Here is a 9,627-nt window from a genome sequence, read left to right on the forward strand (position 1 = left end):
GTTTGTGTCCCAAATGGCACCCTATTCCCTACGTAGGGCACTACTTTTGACCAGYGCCCATAGGGCGCCATTTGGGACACAGGCACGGACTGTTAAAACATGGAGTCTCGCTCTCAGCATCCTTTCTACAGCTCATGCGCATCTCAGACCTCAGTCATCATGTGTGATGACGTGTTCTGATAGAAAAGTCCCTTGCCACTATAGTACAGTTTTTATAGGTCCCTTCTGCCTAGCTGTTGAAACTTTTATACAGTAGATAAACCATGAAACTATTCATTAAAAGTATATTCCTTCAGATAGTTCAATGATYAACTATTTGCTTTTATACCGTATGGGCTAACTTGTATAACGTCCATCTTTGCCAAAAGTCAAGAACATTGATCACAAGTCAAAAGAAGTCATCAATATAGAGGTCTCGGCATATTGATATTTTCTCTAAATGCAGCCATACATCAATGGTAGGCTACTATACAACTCTTTCAATGTATTGTACAACAGATTAAAACTCACTTTCCACAAAAACTTGAATTCAAGTTGGTAAAAGAAGTAAACAAATCGYGGAAAGTAGGAAAGCGAGTGGGAGAGTTCTAGAGGAAGCGAAAGAACGTGAATACACTGGTGTATCCCTTTTCAATTTGAGCAAGTTACAAGAAGACAAATATATCTAAAAGAATCACTGCATCAAAGTTTGACCTTTGTATTACTGAAGGCTTTGCTGTCAAGATGTGGTTSCTGGTTGGTTGTGTGGGACTGGGACGGTACAAATTTGCGCATTACGTCCGAAACTCCACTCTGCCATCCAAAATCATCTCATCTTTACATAAACTCCAAATAATTGGTGAATGGCATGACCCATCAAATGAACCTTAAGCATTTGATGCTTGATTTAATTGCCCTGGGGGACAAGCCCGCATTTTGAGCTGGTTTCTACCTCTGGCTCACTGGGCCTGTGTCTTGATATTGGTCCACATAAACCCAAGCTTGTCAACCCTGCAGTCACTTAACATTAGACAGTGCAGTTTCTTACCAATTTTACCCATTATGGGTCAAACATAGCCCAACCCAATGCCTTTAATTACTGAAGAGAAGTAAAACCATTTTGAAGACAATGGCTTTGGATTTGGACAGCAGAAACCTAGTCTCATCCTAACACCGGGGCAAACATTCAAAAGACGTTATCATAATTGCGTGATGARGAGCTAAGTTTAGGGTTTCTCACTGATATGATACATGACATCAATTCAACCATTTCCTCTGACTTGATCWAATGTCTTTTGAAGACAAGTTTCTTCATATAATGACAACCGGAAATTCACAAGTCAATTGAGGATCTCGTTCATATTTGTGAATATATTAYGCATTACTCAATGACCCCACTGGTTTCCGATCAATTTCGACAACTACAAGCACGCATATCATCAAATGTCATATCAAAGAACGACGAAACACGACAGTGGAATTGAACATTGAACACTGGCAGCAGTTCATCTCATTAGCATATATCCATTCCGTCTCAATATCAGAGATGAAATAAACAGCGGCTTGACTATGGCATCCACCCCTAATCAGAGGGATCACTCTGCTCTATTATTGATGAGCGAATGAAAGTTTACAGCATGGCAATACCAATCAATAAGTAATGAACACAGTTGGTGTAGTGAATAATATATTCCATTTGATAAGCAGCGCAGAGGGCTATGGCTTATTAAATAACTGCTGTATGCCTTCATTGCGTCATCTCGCAATAATTTCAGCGGGATGTTAAGAGAAAGCTTGATCTGCCTGCAAATATCTGTGACGTAAAGACGTTTAGCTCTGGGAAAGGAATCGATAGTAAATAAATGCACATGCACATCTTTTCCCTAAGGTGCTGGTCGTGATTTCTTTAACAAAATTAAAACGCTGACGGGAGAAATATCTTGGGAGTCCATCTTCAATTATCTTTTATTACTAGGTTCTTTGTTATTTTAACCAGTTTATATATTGTGAAGGTTTCTTTAAGTGGATTCCCTTTTGGACAGTAACACTGGACTGATAACAGCTATAATGACACTTGGAATGATAAAATGTTTGCTGAAATAATGTTTTATACATATTTTCTACTTACACGTTAATACAATTTTATACTTAGACTGAAGTAATTCCTTCACTATTTTGTGCACAAAAATCGAGAAAACGTCAATGTGTTCCCATTTCATTTTGATTTGGTAAACTCTCTTTGGTACCCTTTTCCCAGCATTGCAGCACATAGACCTCMCATTGAACTTAAGAGCTTAATGCTTGTTATTATAAAATACAATTTCTCAACTCTGTTATTTGTGCTGATTTAACACAACTGAATAACCCCAAACTATCTCCCATATATCCAACCACAGTCATCTCTTCTACACTACAACAATAATGATTCCTATATCAGTGATCGGTGGCTTATGGTGTGGAAATATTCCCCAATATCTGACACTAAATAAATGATCTTGCATTGATCACCTAAGTGGCGACTGGAGAGCCACGTCCAATGCCCACACAGGGCAGAGGGTTTGTATATGGGGTGCAAAGAGCTGCATTTAATTGACGTCATCCGCCTCTCGTCTCAATACAGAGTGCTGCCCCAAGCACAACACCACACAAAACAATTAGTCCGCATTTCATAAAGCAATCAGTTTGCCATCTACTCTAATGCAACAACTGCTTTATCCATTGACCATGTGAATGACATGGGTGTTATTGAAGGCTTTGTGTCCGAGTTAGCTTTCACCCCACTGCATTTATGAATCAATTTTTGTCCATAAAAGAAGCGTTAACACTTAAGCTATTTTAGTGGCGATGCATTATAAGCTGTCAAATATAYGAGAGAGCGCCGCGGTAACGATTCAGGCTTTTCAAAATCAACCAGCCCATAAACTCCCCAACCCCCCCTTTTTTTTAGTAATGGCTCTTTTCAAAAAGCTGGGCTGAGGGCATGTTGTTTCGTTATGTAGCTGTTCTCATTGAGATGTAATATGCAGGTTGACGTGTATTGGGATGAATCTTGTCCTGGAGGCAGAGCTGAGTGATTTCTAGATGGGCCAGCGGCAAAGTCAAACTTGGCTATACAAACTGTGCCTTTGGTCTTCATTTAAGGTTAGCACTTTGGTTAAGGTTAGGGTTAGGGTTAAGGTTAGGTTTAAAATCCGATTTTATGACTTTGTTGCTGTGCCATCTAGTGGCTACCCTGCAGAGCTGCCTCCAGTACATGAGTCATCCTAATAAATGACAACGTGCATTTAATATATTAACAACAKCAATGACTAAACGTATCTCAACACAGTTTATTCCCCCTCCGTATTTATTATTCATGCTTTTTTTGTACTATTAAATATCAACACAATATCGACATTCAAAAGAAAACACATTTGTGCATTCTTATCATACAGTTTCTATTTGCTATGGAAATATGTGTTTTTGTTCCTTATTGTTGAGTGCTAAACAAATGAGAGTGAAAGCCCAGGCTGCAGGAATCAATAGAGATTCACTGATGATGGGGGTCAGGGCGTCATACTGGGCCAAAGAAATGACAAGTCACATCATACACAAGGTTTAATTCTATCAATACCAGACCAATTGTGCTGGATTGTTTGGCCATTGATTCCACTAATGCTTCTGAAATGCCTGACACGGCATAGCTTTTATGGTATTGGCACAAACACAAGTTTTCTACGCGCGGGAGCGAAAGAGGGAGAGGAGGAGAGAGAGAGAGAGTTTCCTATTCCCCAGTAAGTCATACTGCATTATATCTGAAAATAAGAGAAGGGACAGTACTGTATAGTGACCTGGATTTACAGTGGTTTAAATGGACACATACAATTAGATTTTGGATTTGTCAATAACTCAGCCATCTTTCGACCAATCCCTTAGCTTTTCTCAAACTAGGTTAAGACATGCACCATTGGCCAAATACACTACACATTTGACATTTCCTGCGTGGCAGGAACGTTGTCCTGCAAAAAGGGTGATCAAATACGTCTGTAGCATTGTTCTGTCTTGCATTGAGCACACCAAATCCCTCAACAATAACCCAGAGGATAATGTTCCGCCAATAACCTCTGGGTCCTCTTTATTAAATGGCTCCCTGAGGATGAGCAGGAAAGTAATACTCTGTTTAGAGACCCTCAGAGGAGAGGCTGGCTGGTTATACGTCAATAGCGTTTTTGGAGTCGGAACACACCAGACATTGACTGTTGAGTGGCTGCCTGTAATACCATTAGCTGCATTATCGTACACTAGAGCCTGGAGAGCTGTCATTTCCTTAATTAAGYGCCCAGCGCAGGGGCTTGGTGGTCAGGGGCCGAGCCAGTCTCTCTGGGCCCCTTATATTAATGGTTGATTTCTGCTGGAGCAGCAAGGAGCTCCAGACCCTACAGGCAAAAATATCAAATTCATTCATTATTCCACCAATAAGTGGAATTATGGAGTCAAGGTATTACATGGGAAGAAAAGCAAAGCACATGGCAGTGTGGATTGGATTTTTCACCTCAGCAGTTCTTCAGCCACTTCTGGCGTCAGTAATTACAGGATCACCAGAGAACATGGGATAGAGGGGGGGGGTATAGAGACTGACTAAAGACTGTCTTCCCATTAAGAAATTATTACAGGGTAAAAACAATGTTTTTGAAGTATAGACCCCCCCTGTTGCTGCTCAGTGTAGTTATTGGTCATCGTCAGTATGTAAATGCAACTGATAACAGGGAAGTAGCATCCTCCCATAGTTATCCTCTCTTACATGGCCATGGGTCTTCCTCCAACAGGAAGTACTCTTGGCCTGCTCTTACCTGCCTCTCCTTCTGCCTTGAAGTGGACCAGGAGCCAAGCAGACTGGAGAGCACAAATGGGACAGGATGAGGTCAATTGGAGAGAAGGGGTAATGCTCATCGCAAAGGTCAAGAAGGAGAGGGTGTGATGAAGAGTGAGAGAGACGGGGGGGTGGAGAGGAGGAAGAGGGGGAGAGTTGGAGAGAGAGAGAGAGAGAGCATTTGTGCAGGCAGCTCTCAGGGGAGCAAAACACTTTGCACATGAGTACATCTGTTGCGGTCCATTCTCCTCATTCCCCAAGCAATGTCAACCTGATTACCTCAGGGTTGAAAGAGACCAATAACAATCCCAAATTATTCCTCATCCTTTTATGGTCATCAGTGCAGCATGGACGGTGAAATCAGGGCCTGCCTGAGAGAGCTGTAAGCCTGTTAGGAGAGCTGGYGAATGCTGAGGTGCCTCCCTTCCTATTGATGGGAGCCTCTTCTGAAATTACTTAAATTATATTTGTGGTAAATAGGATTCYGCCTGATCTGGTGCCCCCTTCATCGTCACGCAAGAGGGTTTCTCTTTAACCATAGCTCTCTGTCTGGATCTCTATCCAATGTGTTTTCCTGTCACAAACAAAGTGATTTGTGGAGTAATACGGCTTCAAATGAAGAGCAAATAAGTGATTKATCATTATATGCAATTCATTTCAAAAGTACTCTACATGACRAAAACTATGTGGACACTAGGGCTGTTGCGGTGACCGTATTACCGCCACACCGGTGGTCACGAGTGYTGAAGGCAGTCAGATTCCACATGACCATTTAGTCACATGTGATTAGGCTTCTCCAAGCTCTGATGTGGCTGCTGGTCATTAGTAGTCTACCAAATGTGCTAACTGCCTGGTACTCAGCCCTCTATTGTCCCTCTAATCACTCTGACATCAATGCAAATGAAATCAAAAATCACATTAAACACTTCTTGAGAGCCCAGGAGCTCATGTTGCGCAACATTTCTATAGGCTATGCAATTACTAAAAAGAGGAGGATCCCATCAYTTTTCTATAGACTACGTCTACTATATGTATTTCTCAACTTTCCTAATATTAAGCACATTGCTTATATTTAAAACAGGAGTATAGTCTACCTGACTGGCATGAAAACGAACCACGAGAAAAGCGTCCTCCATTCGCTATTTAAGTGAATAGATTAAATGTATTTTTCCCCCGCTGCCCCTGTTTCGAGACAGGTGCYTGATAATGGTCCATTCTAAATCAAAACAAATATCACACATATATTATTTAGTATATGTAAAGACAAGATTAAATCAAGAATAGTCTGATGGGTGACAATATCAGCCTATTACTTCTGAATTATATATTATCACTTGTGAATGATGCCCAGCATAAGAAACAATGCCTTTTTGTTGTTGTTGACTTTTTCGATTCATAGTGGCACACCTCATGTAGCCTAGCCCATAGGRCTATATGTTTTGATAAGGTTTGTATCACAACTAAAGTGGCCAAATAAATTCCTAAAATTAAGCACATTAATGCGCTTTACAAGGGCTGTAGAGCCTAACTGGRATARATAAGCAGCGKGWGAGTMTCAAGTTTGGGGAAGATCATTTTCACCATAAAAATGCACCTTTATAATAAAAGCATTACATGCATAATTGTATTTGCGGTCACTTTTYATAATGGTGTTTTCCGCTAATGYAACATTSMCYCTTARAGSCTACTWCCATGTGTGCATTGRWGCGCTTATAATGTGAAGAAATAGCCACATAGTTTATCAACATTTTAAGCTAAACGTTCTGATCTGTTGCGTCAGCCACATTGCTTAAKWTTTTTTTGAGGGATGCTAGTGGTTGTATTAATTTGGGATCTATCGCATCCCATAACTGTCCCAGACTATATTTGGAATATTTATTTCTTGCACAGAATAGAATAGGTCGACTTTTGTACTATGGGGGACAGTAGAATGACATAGGCTAGTGCTTTTGCTGTTCGTTAGTCCTAATCATCTTGTTAGCAGACGAAAAGTAAACGTGGACAGTTCTTTCAATATCTTCTTTCAATATGCACGTCGGAATTGGATAAGGACTCTTGCAGTTGCATCCCCGATGTGTCTGTCTTCACTTGTAGCCTGTGAGAAAGAGCTGATCACATGATAGAGTCGCATCATGTAGCCTAACATTTGTAGAAGAACTAAAGTTACATTAATAACTCTAAATTAAGCATATAGGAATACATTTTTATTTGGTAACCGCTCAACACAATAGCCGCATGTGCGCATTCCCTCAAACAGTTTGGAGAAAATTTCCTTTCTATTTTATTCAGCTTTGTTAAATTGTATTCTTCATACTATAAAAGAATGCCATGGAATTCAAAGCAAATCTTGTCTGCTAAATGAACTAGTGTAGCCCACAGCCATTTGGAATAGCCAGCTCACATAAGGACAACTTAGAGTATGCTATTTTGTCCTTTTGAAATAGACTACATTTTCTTCATATCATGCTTCTTTAGACCTGTCTAAAATAAATATTGGATTTATGGTGAAGGTGTATGCAATATTACATGGATTTATTAGACTTTTTAAAATGTAGATGTTCCAAAGGTCTGCATCAGTGGCTTGTAGACTATGTGTGGAAGCCAGGAGATGCTAAATGTGTTTATGTTAATTAACAGGCAATTACCGTGAGACCGACAGTTATTTGCTAAAAAATCACCGGCTGACAAYATTTTGTGACCGCCACAGCCCTAGTGGACACCTGCTCGTCGAACATCTCATTCCAAAATCATGGGCATTAATATGGAGTTGGTCCCCCTTTTGCTGGTATAACAGCCTCCACTCTTCTGTGAAGGCTTTCTACTAGATGTTGGAACATTGCTGCGGGGACTTGCTTCCATTCAGCCACAAGAGCATTAGGGAGTTGYGCACTGATGTTGRGCGATTAGGCCTGGCTCGCAGGGGTTGAGGTCAGGGCTCTCTTCCACACCGATCTCGACAAACCACTTCTGTATGGACCTCGTTTTGTGCACGGGGGCATTGTCATGTTGAAACAGGAAAGGGCCTTCCTCAAACTGTTGCCACAAAGTTGGAYGCACAGAATGGTCTAGAATGTRATTGTATGCTGTAGCGTTAAGATTTCCCTTCACTGGAACTAAGGGGCCTAGCCCGAACAGCCCCAAACRATTATTCCTCCTCCACCAAACTTTACAGTTGGCACTATGCATTGGGGCAGGTAGGGTTCTCCTGGCATCCGTCAAACCCAGTGATTCATCACTCCAGAGAACGTGTTTCCACTGCTCCAGAGTCCAATGGCGGTGAGCTTTACACCACTCCAGCTGACGCTTGGCATTGCACATGTTGATCTTAGCTGCTCGGCTGCTCGGCCATGGAAATGCATTTCATGAAGCTCCCGACAAACAGTTATTGTGCTGACATTGCTTCCAGAGCCAGTTTGCAACTCGGTAGTGAGTGTTGCAACCGAGGGCAGATTTTTTTTTTTGCACTACATGCGTCAGTACTCGGTGGTCCCGTTCTGTGAGCTTGTGTGGTCTACCACTCCGCAGCAGAGCCGTTGTTGCTCCTAGACGTTAACAGCACGTTAACAGCACACAATAACAGCACTTACAGTTGCCGGGGCAGCTCTAGCAGGGCAGAAATGTGACGAACTGACTTGTTGGAAATGTGGTATCCTATGACGGTGCCACGTTGAAAGTCACTGAGCTCTTCAGTAAGGCCATTCTACAGCCAATGTTTGTCTATGGAGATTGCGTGGCTGTGTGCTCTATTTTATACCCCTGTCAGCAACGGGTGTGGCTGAAATAGCCGAATCCACTCATTTGAATGGGTGTCCACATACATTTGTATATATAGTGTATCAAAGAAAGAAACAGTGATATCTATGTGAACTGTTCACAACCCTTACATTACTGTAGGCAGAAAATGTAGAATGTACGGTGAACTCACCGCGTCCAAAGAGCGGCCGCCTGTCAACCTGCGTTGCATCTGGCCAAACGAGAGCAGTGGCAGAACAATTAAGAGGCAGCCGGTGGCGTCTGTGGGTGGAGACTGGGCCGGGGATGGGGAAGGGGACAGGGGCCGGTGCGGGGGGCGACTAGACACCCACATATCACGCTTGACACATCAGCCTCGGGCCCTCAGGCTATCCTACACTAATGCTGTCCCACTTTCTGCCCCCTGTCCCACAYAGCTTCTGTTCCCCCCCAATACTCTGCCTCCACATCGTCCACTCTCATAACAGTATCATAATAATGGATTACACTGCTACTGTGCAGCATCTATCATCCCAGAATCACAGAAAGTGCTCCAGTCTGCATAGGAGTCTATCTCACCTCAATCCCCAGCAATGTGAAGCAGGGTGCTAACCTCCAAATAAGGATTTATACAACTCACTATTAGTCAGGGGGTGACACGGTGAYAATGCAAAGTTCTGCAATGTTTTAACTATATAGATTCTATGGGCATAACAACAAACATGGTGAAGGGGGGGGGGGGGCAGAACCGACCCTCCATTCTCTCTAACAGAATTTCCACAGTACACAACATTCTCATAGTGCCGTCACGCTGTGGAGGGAGGGGAACGTACAGGATCGACTATTGCTTTGAAGCCCGTAACTCCATTTCCCAAGAAAAGAAGCATCACAATGTTATTTCACATCCTCAGATATGAAGGGGGGGGAAAAAAACATAATAACTTCTCGATAGCCTGGATCTTGACTGCCCTATACCCCCCCCCGCACCCCCTCCCCTGCACCCCCGCCTCCTCCACACACCCTTTTCTCTTCCCTCAATCTTTGGTTTCAAAGGAAGCGAATCWGCC

The 9,627-nt window shown here is 42.4% G+C and overlaps 1 protein-coding gene across 2 annotated transcripts in view; it reads right to left on the reverse strand.

Annotated features, from left to right (window-relative positions):
• Nucleotides 1–9,627, reverse strand: part of LOC111953934 (POU domain, class 6, transcription factor 2) — a 97,816-nt gene that overhangs the window by 77,576 nt on the left and 10,613 nt on the right. The gene's annotated exons all lie outside the window — the stretch shown is intronic.

This window comes from Salvelinus sp. IW2-2015, linkage group LG27 (assembly GCF_002910315.2).
Source record: "Salvelinus sp. IW2-2015 linkage group LG27, ASM291031v2, whole genome shotgun sequence".
In the NCBI taxonomy this organism is placed as follows: Eukaryota; Metazoa; Chordata; class Actinopteri; order Salmoniformes; family Salmonidae; genus Salvelinus; species Salvelinus sp. IW2-2015.